Source organism: Amblyomma maculatum, chromosome 11, assembly GCF_055883805.1.
Source record: "Amblyomma maculatum isolate TAMU_Amacu chromosome 11, ASM5588380v1, whole genome shotgun sequence".
NCBI classification, from domain to species: Eukaryota; Metazoa; Arthropoda; class Arachnida; order Ixodida; family Ixodidae; genus Amblyomma; species Amblyomma maculatum.
Window position 1 is genome coordinate 83,247,635 of NC_139354.1, and position 20,673 is coordinate 83,268,307.

The following is a 20,673-nucleotide window of genomic DNA, read 5'->3' on the forward strand; positions in this document are numbered from 1 at the left end:
CTTATTTTCAAACAGGGCATAATGAAGTTGCTTTTAAGTAAATTTCCCTGAAAGAGATCTATGCAGTAGTTCTGTTCAAGGAGGAAATGTTTGTCACTCGTTGGTAGAGCGCAGACACAGGCTACTTTTTTCTAAACTAAAAACGATTTCATTTTAATACATGTGCTCAATTAACATATCGATGTTTTTTGATAGCCTGCATTGTCACTGCATGTGCTGCACTGCACCAAACTCGAGCTCTTTTCTAGAAAAGTGCCAACTATAAACAATTGCTCTTTATACCTTAGAAGCCAGATAGCTTCCACCTGCAGTCCAGGGCTGCTGAAAACTTCTAAATGAAGAATGAACAGCTCCCCATTTTGCCTGAAGTAACCTCTATCAGAAACGCTATGTCGGCATTCCGGCAATTGCAAACCTTGCATTTGAACAAGGCTGGAGAAGGTTTTAGTAAGAAGTCATGAACATAGGATGTGGCAATAATTTCTTTAGACGAAGAATGGATATCACTTGTCTGTCTAAAATATTGACTTCAGTTAGTGTAAAAAAACTATCAACCTGTTCATCATCATTATCATCATGAGCCTGATTATACCCACTGCAGGGCGAAGGCCTCTCCCGTATCTCTCCACTTAACCCGGTATATTCTGTTATCAATCAATCAATCAATCAATCAATCAATCAATCAATCTGTTAAACGTGGTCATCTTGCCACTTCACTGTACCTATGCATAAGCTACACCCTGCCAAAACAAAATGAACTGCTACTTCGAGTTTTTTAATAGAATAATTACTAACTTCGCAAATATCAGAATTACAGATTTATTGAGCCATGACTACATCACTTTCCACGTCGCTTTCCGCAGGCAATTCGAACTGAGCCAGCTTGGAGCCGCTGATTGCGCATTTATTTATGTATTCCAGTTCAACCAAGCCAAATGCCAAACGGCCAAATGCCGATAACGGCCTCAACGCCCAGGCAACAAAACGCCTTGTTCTTTTATATTGCTGGACGTTTTTTTTTCCAAGAAAATCGCCTAAAGAGAAATGAGGGCGCTCGTGTTTTCAGAAAATAAAAGAGCCGCTGGTGACGGCACAACACGCAGTTAGTTTTTAAGGCGAAAAAACTTCATTTTGCTGAAGTTCTTTATCGCCCTTTATCGAGACTTGGTATGTTCACTGCGTCAGCAACACTGGGCTGAAAAAGCACAGAAAAAGCTTTTCGCTGCGTGATATAACTATTACTAACTTTAAAAGTTGAGGATGATATTAGAAGCCACTTCATTTCCATTATACATGCATACTTTATTTCGCCCTTTCTGAATGCGATAACATGGTAGTCGGGTGTGGCATGTCTTTTATGAAGATTAGTTCTCTGCCTGGATCAATTTCTTTCAGATACGATGCCTTGTTGCTCGGGGCATAGGAAATCTTGCTTTTGGACAGGCCCGTAGAGAAGTTTTTAGGCAATAGCACCTGGAGATAAGCGGCGGCTTAACTTCTATTCAGCAGGAAATCGGTGTCACTAGGTGGCAAAACAAGCGCAGTTGAGTTTTATTAGCAAAAACAATTCACTATTCAAAATTTCCATAATGCACGTCGCTCGTTTCTGAGATTTTGCATTGCCCTTGCATTTGGTCTACATTATCAAAAGGCAGCGATTGGTATATCGATATCTGCATTAGAAGGACTCTAATTTAGGATACTTTAGTATTGGTACATTAAAAGGCGGATCGCGTCCACGTTGTAGGTCTCTGCGGCTTGGCAGTTTGATAAGAGACTGCGCGGCACTGCGAGCGAGATGTCGATTTATGCAATGAACTGCTTTTCCGCCTGGAGCAGCTGTGCTAGGAAACGCTTATTCCACAGGAAACGACAGATGTCGATTTTGGACAATAACATAAAATGAACAAGACTAAATGCTTCTCAAGATAAGGAGTGATCTAGCTTCGGTTCCAGTAGCAAGTTTGTTTCAAACGTGGTGCAACTTGGCGTGTAAATATAAACTTTTTAGCAGAGAGAAAGGTGACTAGAGGATGTAATGCTGATTATCAACTTGTGAAAGTTTGTTACTTGTTATGCATAATTTGTTACTAACAGTTTAGAGTTTTTACCAGTTTAAAACTTTTTTGTGCGACAAGCCACTGCATAAAGGCGTAGAATTCCAGGGCACGTTCTTGTTTCGTCCCTGCGCCAGGGACAACGAGCCTAATTTGCGAAATTACTCACCTGCTGCAAGACCCCTTTATGCTCATGTGTTTTGAATTGTGCACAAAAAAAATCTGGTAAGTTAAGCAACATTTTGAACATTGATACAATGGATATTGATTTTTTGATATTGCGCATTTGACATTGCATTGATGGCACCGCAAGGACAAGTTAAATACAGATACGTTCACACATCATCGCTTGCGAAGCCTTTGCTCTGTAGCTTTAGTTAACTACCCCACACAGACGTTGCTTAAAAACATGACCTCTGAATTATACGAGGCGTTAGTGAAGCACAGAATTTCTCGTTTCCATCGCATTAAGCATTTAGCTTGCAATATGGGTACTACATATGCCATACATATCACTTTGCGGAAACATAAATATTTGATCTTGGTACTGATGGGTAATTTCTACTGACTTGAAGGATAATTTGAACCAAAGAAAAAGGGAATACTGAAATTCTACCAGTAACCTCGAGAAAGGCTCTTCATGCAAAATTAATAATAATTGCAACATTATCGCATAGTGAGCTCTTGAACGACATATACGCCAGCCCTCAAAGAGAAACCATCTTAATACCATTTTAATTTCTACAATAGAGAGCTCAATTAGCATTGCAAAACTCCGAAGCTTCACAGTGACTTTGCGAATACTTCTTGATGGGAACATTGCACTTTAATTTTACTCGGTGGACACTGACTCAGCGAAGCATAAGCGCGCATGCGCTTATGCATGCGCTTATGGTGGTGTGTTCGAGCTTCTATAATAGTCTGGAAACACGTGTGCTCAAACCGCGCATTGAAGAAAAGGTTTTAGAATTTTTGAATGGCAACATCGTCTGCCTGCTTTTTGTGAAGTTTCTCGGTGGATAATACCACATGAAAGCGAAGAATTGAACCATTTTTCTGGACATCGCAGCAGAATTGTAAGTGAGGTATCAGTTGAGCACCTAATAGGACCTAATTAAACGCCATCAAATAAGCGAGTGGATTCAAATTCCTCATCTTAGGCTTGAAATACCTTCCCAAAAGTATGAAGGCAAGACAGCTGAAGCATACCTTTCTGTACATAAAAATGCGTGATGACAGACAGACAAGATTGTGCACTCAGAAGTTCAAGGCTCGCGTTGTCTGCTTCTATTACGTGTTCATTTTATGTGTAGCTTCATATACAGCGTTTGTATGTTTAATGGCTGACAAACCTCATTGCAACATTTTTAAAGATAACATAAACTGAGCTGCCAATTTGCGGTGGAACGTGGCGGTAGTTCGCACCCTATATGTAGAATTAACGGTCTTTCCCTTAGCATAGTTCCATTCCCTTAGCATGATTGGAACGAAGGATGGCCTTCACATAATTTGTAGCGTGAGCTCGGATTCAAAGTCGGAAGCCATTTCTTTGTCTACATTAGGGTATTCGGCTTTATGGTTAATTCGGCGTGCACGAAGATGCAGCCTAGCCGTAAGCTATTAGGACAAGGTATTTGCGGCTCCAAAACGTATTGACACAAAAGCCTGTATTCTAAAGGCAACTACCGGTACTAGTGCCCGCATGAGGAATCTAACAAAGCAGGTAGGTGTTTCAATTGCACGTGCATCTTTTGTTTTCTGTTTGTACGTCATTTGCCATTACAAACGATCACCTATGTTGCCGATGTTAAATTTGATGAGCTAATGCTTTTACAGCCTTCTTTCTTTTGCACATCGTTCTTTATATTTTTTTGTCGGGTTTCTGCTTTGGAGTTGTTGTTACAGAATTAGGCTTACAGAATACATTTTTCACCCACTTCTGCCAAATAGTTTCAATAAACTAGCCTTCCGCATTCCCCGCAAAACTTTCGAGGTAATAATAATAAAAATAATAATTGGTTCACAGGAAGGGAAAGGCGCCGTATCTGTCACACTTGCTATGTGGACACCTCAACCGCGCCGTAAGGGAAGGAATGAAGATTTGAGTGAAAGTGGAAAGAGAGAGAGGGGAGCCGTAGAGGAGGGCTACGGAGTAATTTCGACCACCTGGGAATCTTTATCGTGCGCTGACATCGCACAGCACACGGACGCCACTTCATTTCGCCTCCATCGAAACGCCGCCGCCGTGGTCGGGTTCGAACCCGGGAACTCCGGACAGTAGTCGGGCGTCTCACCACTGCACCACCCCGGCGGGGCTTTCAAGTTTGGCCATTCTACAGTTCTCGCTGTTGATATTACAGGTTTCTATTTTCTGAATCTCAGACTAAAGAATGTTTATTTATTTAGTTTACAGGTACTGCCAGCATTGTTACCAAGCCTTAGGCAGGCGTTGATAATTCAATTCAGCAAAAGCAAGAACAAAAAGTAAGTACTATAGGCACTGAAGGATAAATCAGAATAAAACAAAACAAAATACTGCAAAAAACATGAGAATATTCAGAATAAAGGTTCATAATTAAACTTCAAATTCATTGGTCATGACTATTCTCAGAATGTTGAGCTCATTGTTTCTAGAGAAGTACTGCAGGGAAGTCGAAACGGGAAAGGCACGTTTAGGTCTGTTCTGCGTGCACCAAACTGGCTGCGTCTTGTATAATGTCTGCTCCCCGCCAGGGTTCTAGGAAGTATAGCACCCATTTACCGCATACTTTCAACCAAAAGCGTTCTTTATACAAGTGTTTGAGCGATTTGATCAATTTGGTCAGGAAAGTCTGAAGCCTGTCTTTTTTCACTTCCAGCCATATCGGCACAATACTATGTGTGTCCAGAAAACAACACAATATGGCTGTTGCGCTGCTTGGCTGCTTTTTGGGATACTATGTTATTAGAGGAAAGGATAACTTCTGTTCACGGCATTTTTTTGTAGCCTAGCGTACTGACCAGTATTTATAGCGCCGATCTCTTATGTATATTCGGAGAATAATTCTTTTTTTGCGACTTCTATTCTCATCATGTTGTTATCATGCTGAGCTAGCCACACGGGGCATTTTTCCGTAGCTTTTGTTTCAAGAGCTTTTGCGACACGTTTCAATCATGTATATATTGTATTTTTACTAAGTGAAGCTCCAACAGTCTTTGCGCTATTGATAACGTGAAACGGTTATGCTACGGTGCAGACTTATGTAAACTGAAAGTTTGGGTCCAATTTGTTTGGTTTATACTATGACTTTGGGTAATTAGTACTTTCTTCATGCATATTAGCGTGAACTAGCACTGTTAAATATAAGAATAATTTGCAACCCTTCACTCGTCTTTTCTCACAAGGCAACCAAATGCGGAAGTCTAATCAAAATGCCATAAACTATTAATCCTAGCCAGATAGCATTTCAACACAAAGAAAAGGTTAAATTTCAGCTAAATGGGAGGGCGGCGCATTTAGCAATATAAATTCCAGCTAATGTGACATCGGAAAGGAAAGTAAGAATAACAGAGCCAAGCTGAGAACAAACTCTGAGGGCGAAGGGGCGCAATATCCTACCTAGGATGTCTGATAATAGTAATGCTAGTAACAGGCTTACTTCAAAAACTAAATTAGCCTTCGATGATTTGAGTACCATTTTGTGCAGTCATACATAGTCCCTGTGGCATCTGCAGCTGCTTTGGGCTGTTGTACCGAGTTGCATTGCGTTGTCATTTGAGAACTGCAAAAAGAGGCCTCCCGCTGCTTGTTCGTTTGAAATGTTTCAAAATGTATATGTAAGACACCATGCAACCCGTTGCAGTATGAAATAAGTGAGGGTTACCGTCGCGCATACACAAGTAGATATCTTTCTGGAAAGATATCTGTTATTTATATGGTTTGGGAAACTGACTCGAGTTACGGGCTACCTGCGCAGTAATTTGCCTTTTTGGGTGTGATAGGAGCTGGGATGTGCTACGTTGGTGATTGAGACAAGTATTGCAGATTGTCGACATAGATCACAAGAAATGAGTGGTCGGGAGATACTGTGGCTTGAATCTCTTGGCTAGCGTGACCACGAGCTAAATCGGTGACTATCTCGGTTCCTTTCAATCTTTTGTGTGGCAGGGTAGGAATGATATGGTGCTTAAAAAGACCGTTCGATCCTTGGCGGCTTGGAGGAGCGTGAAAAAGTTTTTATGAAAGGCTGCCTGGCAAATGAAGCTGACAGGTCACCTGCGAATCAGCGATTAAACTAACGGAGCAGTTGGTAGCATCTCCATGTTAGTATGGTGAATGTCATCGCAGCCCCTTTGCAAAGAGTTGTGAATTTTTGAAGATGATGTCCCATCAAGTGTACTTTATGCAAATGCACTTAAAATTCTACTGTTAACTTACCTTCAGCACTGTAGACACACTGATAGCGGCTACCTCAATCTGCCTAAAATACGAATTATATAGGGATGTCGCATAGTAGTAATTGCCAGCTCTAGTGTTTGGAAAGTTATTTCATGCAGAAAAAGTCGTTTTCGATCATCGTATAGGATCTAAAGATATACTTAATAGAGCACACCACTTCCAAGCTTTTGAAATGTTCACATGTTGAAATCAGGATGAACAGCTTAAAAATATAGCCTCCTCGTAATGGATCCGAACAAGCCACCCTTAAAAACCCAGATGCCACCAACATTTTTCCGAGATAATATTAAAAATATATAAAGATGAAAGAGAAAAAGAAAGATAGGCAGGCCTAGGAAACCCGGCTGATGATTAGCGCTTGCAAAAAAACTTGTGCTCTCTTCTTCGATTCTTCTGCGGCCTCTTGCAACACGCCGTATCATGCGCGATACTTAGGTGGCCAATTTATTTAGTATTTCAATGGCACGTGTGACCTTGCAGTTAGATTACAACGCATGCCAAGTATTTGGAGAAGTGATACTTCTGGGATGAGTTCTTGAAGCTGAAGTTAGATGTAGGTTTAGGAGCTGTAATTTTACGTTCGGCACGAATCACTTCAGATTTTTTCCCACAGCATCGCAATGTACACTGTATGCTGTAAATTACAATAAAATTTACATCTTGGTGGAGACAGTTTTTTTGCAGTGAAATTGAACCTTTTCCTGTAGCACGATAGGGACTGATGTAGGGCTAAGTAATTTATCTCGGCTTTTCCTCTGCAGCTGTGGAGCTGTGCAGCAAAATTTCAGGGCAGATATGTTTTGGCGTGTCCTCTCGCATGAAATCATCCCGGGCCTTCACGTTTTGCGCCAATGTGAGGCTAGATTAGGCATTCGAGTCATGCAAATTTGTATGTGATGATACATTCTTCCTGCATTATATTGTTATCCGTCCCATTGTAAAAATACGTCATGTTTGGTAACACACGCTCTAGTTTTGGCAAGAGCAGGCAGCAGCCTTCATTACATTGGTTTATCACGTAATTCTAGTGGGGCTTTGCAATATGCTCCATTGTTGGCGACGCGTTTTCTCCCTTGAAAAACACCTTTTCTGACACAGGGTGTTCAGTTACTCATTAGTTTTGTTCACTTAAAGTTGTGTCGTTCGGTTAACATCCCAAAATCTCTACTCCAAGCAAACTAGTCCACATTTTATTCGTGCTGATGCCGATTTTCTTGCGGCTATAGGGGACGCACCGTAATGAGCATTATTTGCATGTGAAAGAAAGGATCGTAGATGCTGGGCAATGTCAAAGAAGGGCGCGCAGATAGCCAACATTAGTAAGGGGTCTAACGCACGTATTGCATCTTTTTCTTTCGTACGTCCTGTCTCCACACTCCACCCTGCGCTCTTTTCAAAACACGCGCATTCGACGTGAGAAGTATGTGCTTTGAGAGTCCGGAAGCAAGCAATATATGTTTCCATGTTACAAAGAGCGACTGAAGCGCACTATGGGACTCTGAATTCGTATTCATTTCCTGTCCTGCCATGTTGCTTTCCCGAGATGCTGCCGATCGCCCATAATGAAAATGATGTGAATGAAAACACAAGTGAGCCTTGTTAACCCTATATTCATAAAAGAGAGATCAACAACTTGAGACGATTCAAGGGAAAAGAAGAACGCACATCTTGAAAGGCTTGCGTCCCATTGTAGACCGCGCATACGCGGAGGACCACCCGGCTGACGCCCCAGTAGCTAGTTGCGTCGCCGCGCCACCGTTTTCGCGAAAGCGGCCCTTTGCTCCCATACCTTCAAAGCGCGTTCTTTTCACTTCCCAGTCTTATTGAGCGCTATACCTCTGAGTCTCAGTCCAGACATTTGGCGGCACGCAATCTTTCATTCAACGCATTTCAGAAAACGAGAAAGTTTGAATGAAATATATTAAATTAAAACCCGTATTTTCTATTGTTTCGTTTTGAGTTTAATACAGTGACTGTTTCAAGTTACCGCTGCAAACAAGCCAGCTTGCGCAGTAGACGAGAAAGTGCACACGAAAATGTACAGCACTGTGGCACGGCGGCGAATGTTAGAGACAACCATTGCCTCAGTTCCTCACTGGCTCACGCAGCAGACCTACCATAAACCGGAAAACGTGATGGTCCAACCACGTACATCGTTGAGGGAGAGGACGGCCAGATACCGCGTGGAATTTCTACCTTTGTATGCGTCCAATGCTTCTTTGATATGTTTGAGAGATTTGATGATTACGTTCCTCACATTTTTGTGCCTGCTTCCATTTCTCGACTAACCCCCCCCCCCCCTAAAGGTCGGTCTCTGATTTGAAACTGATGCTCAAATCGCTCCACTCCAATCCTTTACATTTAATCGGATCTCAGGTTTGGCCCCCCTTAGTTCATGTCAGTTTTCCGATACCCGGATCAACAGTGTTTGAGAATATCTAACTCAGAGAATTCTATTACATTTCGATACTAATGGAGGGCCTCGTTTTCTAGGTTATGGGTTCACAATCTATGTTCTTGAGCGCCGTGTCACAAATCCGCTAGTCTTATTAAAATGCCGGTTTGCGTGCATGTCAAGAAAAAAACATATTTTACAAATGTACAACATTGCACGTTACTGTGATGCAAAGCATGCGATTTAGGCTGATGAAAGTGCAATGCTTTAATTAGAAAAGAAAGGGGCAGTGCTTCAAAACGAGAAAGATAACCCATGGCGGGGTGCTGATAGGGCGAGGATGTATAGCGAGCGGCTTCAGAGCGATACGAAGTATGTTGTGTCCCGCTTGGCGTCAAATCCCGGAAAAAAACACGTTCAGAAGGCACCGCTCGTGCCTTCAACGCTCCGCTGCACCAACACGTGTACTCGAGTGGAGAAATGATAATATGATGCCAAAGTCAATTCTCTTTTACAGGCAATGACGTATAATTGCATCTGAGGAGACGACAACGTGAACATCATCAAACGACAAGGCATAACATTTAACGACAAGAGCCACGTTTATAGTGTAATACAGGTATAATTGCTTTACCTACTTCGTGTTTACAAGAGCACAAAAAAGATTGTTTTTGAAGAAAATTCATTTTGTAATAGAGTATTAACTCGAAAATGAATGATAATAGATGTTGACCTTTGTGTATTCACGGAAAAGTGTACAGAGCTCATTATATACGCCAAACATTGCTTCTAAGCACTAGTGGGCTCATTTACAGTTGACAGCAGCGCGTGCCGGATACAATCCGGTTTCTAGGCAAAAAAAGGAACCATGCTTATATAAGAACAGCAAATGGCTCCAAGGCCTTTAATAATTTCGCTATTGTTTAGGCATAGTTGAGTACGGTTGATAGCAATCGATGTTGTTTGAGGATGCATCTTCTGAGAAAAACCTCGTTTTCGATCTATCTCTGAGCTCAATATCACCAGACGACGCCGTCATGTTCAAATCCCGGCCGCTAAACCTCGATGACGAAGATCCGCATCGCAGCTTCTCATATCGGCGGCTAGAGATTGCCGCAAACGCCAACCAATAAGCACAGTCATGCACACATCTAGAGGCGACACAAAAATTTATCCTTTCAGCGCTGTTGGTGGAATTGCAGCCTTCGCAACACACAAATTCCGCCTTCTTTCCTCCCCGAGCGTCCTCTCCAGAGCGTTCCTCTTCCACGATGCCAAAAATACTGCTGTGCCAGGGATAACATTCCTTCAAACATCCTTATTTTCTCCGGAGTATACAAACACGGACGATTGCTCAGACGACAATCCGAATGCAGACATTCATGGAAGGTTGTGTCTCTGCAATTGCCTGATTGCTCTAAAAGTCCTGGTGCCGCTCTTCTCCTCATAAATAATAGTGCGGTTTCGATGTCTCTTTCTTCAAACTTCGTGTGCAATTGAGAGTTTTTCACTATAGTATACCTTCTAAATTTCTCGTTTTCAACTACGACCATTCATAAGTATCTATTTGTCGGCAAGGGCAAGTTGCTTAGAAACCGTAGCTTTGAATACATAGAGCACTACATAGAAGTATCGGTTCTGTCTGCATTTGGCTTTATCAGGCTGAGTGAGGTACAGTCAGCCTCCTGGCAAACCTCAATGATGAAGCTATAAAAGATTTTACCAGTTACAATTACGAATGCTTTGAGTCGCTGGTGCTACCGAAGGACTGGTAAACATCCATAGCATTATTCATAGTGATAAACATGAAACATTCAAGACCCATCGCACTCGCGTCTTGCACCAGTAGGCTCACGCCGAGGGACGCCTCAAGGAGCGGTTCTCCCTCTGCTGCTTTTTAACATTGCTCTCATCCCATTCCCAGAGATGCTCAGCGCCGTAGATGGAGTACCTGATGTAGAAGAAGCAGGGCAAACACCAGGTCGCATTTACAGTTTGAGTTCGAATTCAACAGCTCTCACCGCGGCTCAAGTGACCAATGCGATGCACACAATGCTCGTGCGACTGCCTTTAGCGATTATTGGTTCGACAAAATCAACACCTCTAATTTCGAAGGGTCGAGATCCCTAGTTCGATCCCGGATTTCGGCACCATAAAATGTAGAAGGGCAGGCACCAGGATGCTTCTGAACGTGTTTATTCACCAGCTGTCCGCCGGCTGTTTAATATGGTCAATGGCTCTGTCTCTTCCGCGCGCCTCCGCATCCAAAATCTCGTCTTCCTTCTCGTTCATCCCACACAATCTACGCAGATGACATTACCATCTGTTCACGGTGCAAAGTATGGCAGATGAAAAGGAACCCTCCAGCAAGCTGCCGCGGCAGCACAAAATTAAGCTTGGAACAGCGCTGTGACAGCGCTCTGAACAAATCAGTACTTTTGAACGTTACAAACTTAAAACACTTACAACCAAACATACTCATTTACGTTAACAACCGCCTGACAATACAGGGGAGCACACGTCGGGTATTAGAATTATAAAGAAAGACGCAAGAAGCAATGCCATGGCCTCAAAAATAAAGTCCAGCTACGGGAAAAGTGGTAGCAGGATTGGCAGGATATCTGGTCAAGCATGGTACACTTCTCGAATAAGCAACCGTTCGCCTTGTTCAGGCTTTTGTCGCAAGTCCTGTGGTGTACGTGGTGCCCTGCCTCAAGCTGAGGAAAAAAGAGCGCTAGATCCAGAGCGTCTACAGTGTCGTTATCATCATCATCATTATCATCAGCCTGACTATATCCACTGCAGGGCGAAGGCGTCTCCCTTATTTCTCCAATTAACCCATTTCAGTGCTAGCTGCATCCACTTGACCCCTGCGAACTTATTAACCTCATCCGCCCACCTAACGTTCTGCCGCCCCGTGCTACAGTTTCCTCCCCTTGGAATTCACATTGTTACCCCGAGCGACCATCGTGAACCTCTCTTCTCACTACATGCCCTACCGATGTCCATTTCTTCTTGATTTCCACTAGAATGTCAGTAACTTGAGTTATTTCTCTGACCCACTTTGACGCTTCCCATCTCCTAATGCTACCCCTACCGTTTGTCGTTCCATAGCCCTCTGCGTTGTTCTCAACTGAAGTCTGGGAATGGGAGCAGTTAGTGATAAGGGTAGATGAGGAATACCTCAGTAACCTGCGATTTGCTGATGACATTGCCTTGCTAAGTAACTCTGGGGATGAACTGCAAATAATGATTGCTGACCTTGACAGGAAAAGTAGAACGGTAGGCTTGAAAATCAATATGCAGAAGACTAAGGTAATGCTCAACAGCCTCGGGAAGGAACAGCATTTTACGTTAGGTAGCGAAGCACAGGACGTAGTAGGCGAATATGTCTACTTGGGACGGGTTGTAACCGCAGATCCGGACCATGAAAAGCAAATAACAAGAAGAATACTATTGGGACGGAAAGCATTTGGCAAGCACTCGCAGATCATGACTAGCAGCTTACCGGTATCGCTCAAGAGAAAGGTATACAACAGTTGCATCTTACCTGCACTCAGCTATGGGGCTGAAACGTACAGGTTAACCAAGAGGGTTCTACTTAAGTCTACAGTGTACTTGCTCCAAATTGAGATCCGCAGCACAGCAGTGTACCTGATTGAAAATCACAGAACAAACCGAATGTCTTAGTTGGTAGGGTGTCGGTGACATGCGCAGGCAGGCAAGTCCTCTGAGACCCTAATCTCGCACTACATCTCAAAATCGAATTCAAAGTGGACATCACGGAAGCGAGGAACAGTGTCTTGCGGTTAAGCGGCTCTCCAAAACACGATTTTGGGGTATAATCAAGGGAGGTGTGCCGCAAGGGAAATGTTACACGACTGTACTATAACAATAACAAAGGCACATATCACATAGATGCAGCGGCTCTAACCATGAAGGACATCTGCGCAATTGCAATAGTGTTCGAGGGAAAGCAGGTGAACTGGCTCTCGTCAGAAACTAGAGACGCGCTAATGTTTGATGAAGTGGCGATTGCACTGGCCGGTAGCCACTCCGAAGCAGCGTACATAATGTCGAACTCTGAGCACGCCTGCCGAAATTACACGTGGGGAAGGATAACACCCCCGCCTATAGCACATTATTGGCAGATGGGAGCTTCAGATTAGACTAATATTAAAAAACTGGTTCTATAGATTTCGGTCACCATGGGGCGAAGGGTAATAAGGCCGCTTATGCGGGTGACCGAGCGTTCCTCTCCCGGGGTTCCGCTCGATTCTCTGGCTCTACATTGATAAAATGGAGGCCAAAGGACTCCACCCGCATCAACTAATGATCGCGAGTCACTGCCTGGTTCTACAGAATTTAGTTTGGAGTCTACAGTCACAGTCCTCCCGCAACGTTGGTCTGGTTCTACAGCGGCAATCATAACAATCCCTCTAGCCGCTTGTGCGGAGAGTACAAATGGTTTACGCCTCGGCAGGAGTGCACTCCCGGGATCCACCAACGGTTTTCACAGATCCGAGTTGCGCCAAGTTAACTGCTCCAAATAGGGTAGGTGAAAAGTCTGCAGGAAACATTCTGCCGTTTACTAAATAGTGTGGGCCTGCCAGAAAAATAGAAATACCTAAATTCTAAGTCAGCCAACTAAGAGGCCGTTTTAAACTCAGACCTGCAGGCCCAGTGGCCTCGTCTCCAGTGACCAAAGGCAGTTGTGATGGGTAATGATGTTGCTGAATAGGAACAGCCACCAAGCACCCCAACCATAAATAATTTAGTACATCAATAAAAGTTATGCCCTCCTCCTTCACTGCGTTAAGAACACGTTTTGCGACGCGGTAATGCCACAGATGCAAAACTACGCTGCCTCCGAGCGCAAGATGAGCTTAGGAGCGCCACACAACTTGGAGCAATTTGGTGTAGATACGCTGGTTGGTGTCCAAAAGCAAATTTAAGGTTTCCAGCACAACCGTAAATGGCTAAAGGCAAATTTTGTAGACCCTTAGTGAAAATGGCACAACACGCGATACAATAGTTTAACTGTAAAACGTGCCGATGCTGTCCTTTACTCGCGAGGTTGAATGAAGGTCAGGTTTCAGCGATAAACTGGCATTGGCACTATAGATCAGTGTCTAGTTCTGCTCTAAAAGTGATATTATCGCTTAAGTGAATAGGAAAATCTTGAACTCGCCGAACATGTTTGCCGCCATTTTTATGCTCCATTTTTGGCGTCGCGCTGAGTTAGCCCGCATGCAGTTTAGCTTGGGGCAGTTGGTTTTGTGCTACTATTCCTACCACTCGATGATGTCGTCCAGTTGATAATAAAAAGCGCCTGTTGTTTAGCAATCCTGAAATTTTCATCATGGAGCCTTTACCGCAGCACTCCTGTTTGTGACACATTGCTTAAAATTTGCATCAAAACTCAAGGAAAAACACCACCCACAACATCACATGGGCCAGTAAACACGCTGACAATAACCAAATTTTATTTATTCTTTTCATACTAAAATATCGATCGACTGCCACAATATCTCGTATTGACATCTGAAGCGACATGCCTGTAGTGCCGATATAGTGTTGGAGCTCAATTATTTTTGCAGGCCTAGTAAATTACCAATTCTTGACCAACAACAGCAGAACGAAAATCCGTATTGTGCATTCTCCCCAAAATACTGCGTCGCGAATAAAAATTCGTCTGTACGAAGAAACGCTGTTGTTGCATAAGGTTCGTGGTAATAATATTTTCCTTGTTCAGCTTTTGTGTCTTGCAATTTGCTCCAAGTCCCGCACTATGAAGAGAAACAGAGTTCCGAAACATTCCCTTGAGGCTACGCTTCGAAAGTTATGAATAATTTTATAATGTAAAAACAGCGAACATGAGACAGCGCCAAATACAGGTAGAAAACAATGCCTTCAGGACAGCTTTCAATCTTCATTCGATATCACACGGAGGAGGAGGAGGAGGAAAAAACTTTATTAAAAAAAAATGTAAACACTCCCAGGAGGACCTCTTAGTCCAGGAGCCCTCTGGCTGTTCCTTCTAGCTTAGCCCGCTCGACCAGCCGTAACTGATCTGCAGGTTGCGTGGCTAGAAGGGCAGCCTCCCAGGAGGAGGGGGTGGGGTTTTTGACGGGAGGAACGCGGATTGGATGTGGGCATTCCCATAAGTAATGATAGAGAGTGGGTGGGGTGGCGTTGCATGTGGTGCAGTACGGTGGGAAGTCCGTGGGGTGAAATATGTGGGCAAATTGAGGAGATGGAAACGAATGTGTTTGGAGTTGTCGCCAGTACGTGCTGTCGATGTGAGAAAGCGTGGGATGTGGTGGCGGGAACGTGGCACGGCAGCGACGATAGTACTGAACAATTGTAGTGTAGTCAAGAGGTTCGATGGTGGTGTATAATGAAGGTTTGGGGAGGACATCCACCGGCGCCCGGAAGCTTAGTTCTCGGGCAAACGCATGAGCGCGCTCATTTCCGAGGATGTCCTCATGCCCAGGAACCCATGTGATGGTGATGGTATCGGGAGGGGTAGGTAGAGTAGATAATATTTTAGCAGATGAGTGTGGGAGGGTTCCTCGCAGTAGATATCTGTATGCTGTTTGGGAGTCTGTGCATATTGTGGTGTGCTGAGTCTGCAACTGACTGATGTGTGCAATTGCAAGTGTAATGGCCAAGCATTCGGCCTCGGCGATGCTAGTGCAGTGGATGGAGGCGGCATTGAATGTTGAGCGGCGAATGTCCGTGAATACAGCAGTGCAGATGTGTGGAATGTCCGGATTGTGTGAAGCATCCGTGTAGATGATGTCTTGGCGTGTGGAGTACTGTTTGGAAAAATATGAGGCACGGGCTGCGCGACGACCTTTGTGGTGTTCGGGATCCATATTTTGTGGGAGGGGTTTGAGCTCGAGGAGGCTCCGCAGATGCGGAGGGATGGGTATATGAGTATGAGGTGAGGGATCAGGGGTATTGTAGCCCATTGAGCGCAAGAGATGAGTGCCTGTAGATGTTGTGCGGAGTCGACGTTGCTGGCTGGAGAGGTGCGCCTCTATGATCTCCTCAACATTGTTATGAATGCCTAATTGAAGGAGCCTAATTGTACTGGTATGACGAGGTAAATGGAGGGCTGCTTTAACGGCTGAGCGGTGTAGGACGTTAAGTTTATTGAGTTGGGTTTTGGTGATGTGATGGTAGGGGAGGTGGTAAGCTAGTCGACTAACGATAAGGGCATCTACGAGTCTTAAAGTGTCTTTTTCCTTGAGGCCATGATTGCGGCTTGAAATGCGACGAATGAGATGTGTTATCTGGTTGATTTGGCGCTGCAGGAGGTGTATGGTGTAGGTGGCTCTAGTGTCCTGTTGAATGTGGAGACCTAGCAGTCGGAGCCGTGGTACTTTGGGAATCGGAGCGTTGTCAAGGAGTACGGTGATGGTTGGGGCACGTGGGGAAGGCTTGATGACTAGGAGCTCAGATTTCTGCGGTGCACACGCAAGACCTATAGCCTTTGTATATGTGTGGATGGCATCTGTAGCGAATTGCAAAGTTTGTTCAACTTGGCCAGGGCAACCCTTAGTAGTCCATAGTGTGATGTCGTCTGCGTATATTGCGTGCTGAAGGTCAGGTATAGTCTCGAGTATCCGGGCTAAGGGAGTTAGGGCGATGTTAAAGAGGATGGGTGAGAGGACTGAGCCCTGCGGTGTGCCTCGGTTGGGTAAATAGATGGTCGGGGAGGTGTAGGACCCGACCATCTATTTACGGAAAATTTCTAAAGTGAGAAAACTCGCTACCATAAAACAAAATGACGTTGTTTGATTTTATTTGAGTTATTTTTAGCATATTTGCTGTGTGTATGTGCAATGCAATATGTGATTCCGGTATGTGCAATGTGCAGGCATATCGAGGCGTACCACACCCGCAAGCGCTTATGGGCCAGTTCTTTTCCGCCACTGGAATTTGAGAAGACTCTGGCGCCTTCAACCTTCTACTTCTCGTGGATTACTTGTTTGTACTGATATCTCGCTGTCGTACTCAGAAAAGAAATTGGACGGATTAAGCATGCTTTCACTGGCTGTAGCCTAGAGTAACCTACTTCACGTTCGTTGAAACTGCCCGTATTCTGTTTAAAGAACAAGATATCGTTTATATCTCATTTGAACATCGGTTTTCAATCCAATATCTAAAAGCTATAATCAAAGACTGCGGGTCGTAGATAATAGAAAATATTCAAACTTAAGTTTGCGTTGCTTTATGATCTGGCGGCAACACCTCATTTTTGTTTATTATTTCTTTAGGGCCTTATTCTTGAAAGCATTAAACCGACACATTATATCTAAAACAAGCATATTACCGCTGTATAAAACCCTGTTATTTACCAGAATATTTTCTCTAACAAGCAACAAAGCACACCTGTGCTAACAGGAGGGTTTAAAAATGGCTCTCCGTGTGAAATCACTACTGTGTGTGCTTTATGGTGTTCTGAGCAGTTCAACGCAATCAAGGCCACACTTTAAAGGACAAACTGATCACATATTCAGCAGTTTGGCTTCACACATCAAAAATCGAGATGAAGTGGTACTGATAACGTGCAAGGGACACTGGGATATTTCGGATCGTTTCTTGATGCAACATTTGGAGCGCCCTGTCACCCAGTTTACTATGCTCTACCCAGGCATACACGCACTATTGAAGTTAGTGAGAGACAGCACTGAAATTGGCACTAAAACGAATGTGCTGATACCGAGTTTTGGAGAACACTCATCAGGATGCCTGAATGAAACCCTACAACACTGGATTTTATTGTATTTAGTTGACTGGATACTAATAGGAGAGAGTGAGGAAGGAAACCTTTTGCTAACGCGCACCGTGTCGGAATCCCCGATCAGAAGCTTCACATGTGAATTACCTAAAAGCTCATTTGTGCTAAATGGGACACAGGAAAAGCTTTCTTCGGCTTCCTTCTCACTGTTCTCGAGAGGCTGCAGTGAGAACAACGGGGAACGTGGTCCTACTCTTAAGAGGCAGTCACCACTACGCAACAGTGTCGTCTACAACGCCTGCGTTGACATTCCGCACCTAAGAGGCCAAAAACCTAACTGCAATTCTTGGCGTATGGATATAATTTGGAGTGCCATCTCACTATACAATGTGACTGTTGTTCAAACATTTTATACTCAAGCATCGACCCTAGCTGAAGATATGTTTTCCGGTTACGTTGATGTCCATGGAAACCTGGCCGTGGCGGGCCCTTTCGGGGCAAGGGATGTTGCGATTCCCGGCCTTTTAGAGTACTGGCACGAAACATTTTACGCCAAGCGCAACTATCCTGAACCATGGTCTCTCTCGGACATCTTGAATGAAGGTAGGATAGGGTTTCTTCTTGTTGCCACATCAATCTTCTGCTGTTTCTTATTTTTACTGCTCTCTGACTTTCTAGAACGCGCATCTCGGCCACCAGGCACACCCGGTGATATACTCATGTTTCTCCTAGCTTCTTTTTTTGGCTCATCATCGCCCGTGCCTCATCTGAGACCAGTTTTGGTTAGTAGAATTGTTTGTGGCTTCTGGTTGGTGGGTATACTTCCATTTTCCAACTACTTTCGAAGTGAGCTGACATCGAGGCTGACCATTTATGCTGCCCCGGCCGGGCTTGACACGCTCGAAAAGCTAGAGAATGCCCTCGATGAAAACCGCGTCGCCCCCTGTGTTGTTAAAGGAACGCTTCAGCATACTCATCGTCTTAGCACTCATCTCGACAGCCAAATACGAAGCAAGTTGAGCTCAGCATTTAAAAAAAATAGTGAAAAAAAACTCTTTTGACTAAAAGTTATCCGGACTGTCTACGTCGTGCTCGCCGAACTGATCGCATCTGCTACACCTTCGCTTTGCCTTCGTGGTTTTTACCGAATGCGAGGCGCCATGTCATCGAATCTCGAGACCATCTATGTACCCTTTTTGTTACCATAGGTGTAAGGAAGAATTACCCTCACCTGGAAGCCTTAAGCGATTTCATCAGAAGAGTTTTCGAAGGATCCCATTTCAGTCGACTTGTAGAGGAGATGAACTTCATTTCAGCCAGACCTCACCTGCAACAAAGAAAGGAGCTGCAGCCCCTCCGGCTAATTGAGCTAGCATCGTTTTTTCGCATTTTCGTGGCATTGTTGGCCCTCGCCGTAGTTGTTTTTATATTTGAGACCCTCACTATATTCTTCAAATATACACCGAACTTAGTGTACACTATTTCTTTGTAACGTGGATTACTGGCTTATAGCGCTCGTGCCATCTCGTATTGAGTACTGAATGCGAAGGGGAGGCGGTCGTTTATATGGGAGTCTGGTCATATTTCACGCATAGCCCGCCCTTAGGATTTGCTTTCAAAATGCTGCTCTACATAACTCGGCAACATTTATGCTGGGAATATATTTGCAGCTTTTCTGAGATCACACAGAAGTAGTTCAATTTGCTGCAAAAGCAGGAAGATGAGAAAAGAGCTGTTTTGCTCACCGCAATTATATCGATTATTTTATTTTCTTGGAAACTTTTCAGGCGGGGATTCTCAGTCTGCGTATTTTATACAGTTAAAATATAAACGATTTTATAATCATAGTACAGTTTTACAGTCGTATCTTTCATTTATCGTGTTTGAATCCATGCGTACAGGCTGAGGAGAAAGCTTTAAAATAGAGAGTTCATAACGCACTGAAATAATCACAAGGAATTTCTGAGAATGAATTTTATAGTAAGGAAGAGGGTGGTGACTTTGAGGAGAAGGAGGAGGGAGAAATTTTGTTTAAATAAAATTATGTAAACACTCCCAGGAGGACCCCTTTAGTCCAGGAGATTCTGGCTGTTCGTTCTAGGTTAGCTCGACCAGCTGTAACTGATCTGCGGGTTTTCGGATAGGAGGGCAGCCACCCAGGAGGAGAGGGTGCCTAGGTACATACCTTTGGGATGGCGATGGGATCGGGAGGGGTAGGTAGAATAGATTATATTCTAGCGGATGATTGGGGGGGGGGGGGGTCTTGGCAGGATATAGCCGTAGGCTGTTTGGCAGTCTCTGCATATCGTGCTGTGTTGAGTCTGCAACCTACTGATGTCTGCAATAGCGAGTGCAATGACCAGGCAGTGAGCCTTGGCGATGCTAGTGCATTGGATGGAGGCGGCAATGAACGTTGAGGGGCGAATGGTCTTGCACACAGCAGTGCAGTTGTGACAAGCATCCGGGTAGATTACGTCCTGGAGTGTAGAGTACTGCTTGGCAAAATATTAGGCACGGGCTGCGTGATGGCATTTGTGTTGTTCAAGATTCATATTTCGAGGGAGGGGCTTAAGCTCGAGGAGGTTCCGTTGAGGCGGGGGGGATGGCTTTTTGAGTGTGAGGTGAGGGATTAGGAGTATTGTAGCCCACTGAGCGCAGGAGATAGGTGCCTGTAGGTGTTGTGCGGAGTCGAAGTTGCTGGCTGGAGGGTTGCGCTTCTATTATCTTCTGAACATTGTTATGTATGTCTAATTGAAGAAGCCGAGTCGTACTGGTATGACGAGGTAAATAGAGGGCAGCTTTGGCTGAGCGGTGTAGGACGTTATGTTTAGTGAGTTGAGTTTTGGTGATGTGGTGGTGCTTTTGAGATATAAACTGGTGGGGACGTCAATACAGAAACACAATTTAGAATAATGGATCTCTCACAGAGTGTGAACCGCGTAACTTAATTTCAGCTGCTACTACGTTACTGACGTCATTTGAAACAAGATTAGAAAAAAATGGACATTGGACAATTCAATAATTACTATAA

At 44.1% G+C, this 20,673-nt stretch overlaps 1 long non-coding RNA gene across 1 annotated transcript; it reads left to right on the plus strand.

The window, feature by feature from the left end:
* Positions 1-2,879: 2,879 nt before the first annotated feature.
* Positions 2,880-19,832, plus strand: LOC146174282 (uncharacterized). The gene is made up of 3 exons (XR_014702275.1): positions 2,880-3,133; positions 9,408-9,509; positions 16,779-19,832. It is a non-coding gene; the product is annotated as an uncharacterized LOC146174282 (long non-coding RNA).
* Positions 19,833-20,673: the final 841 nt, after the last annotated feature.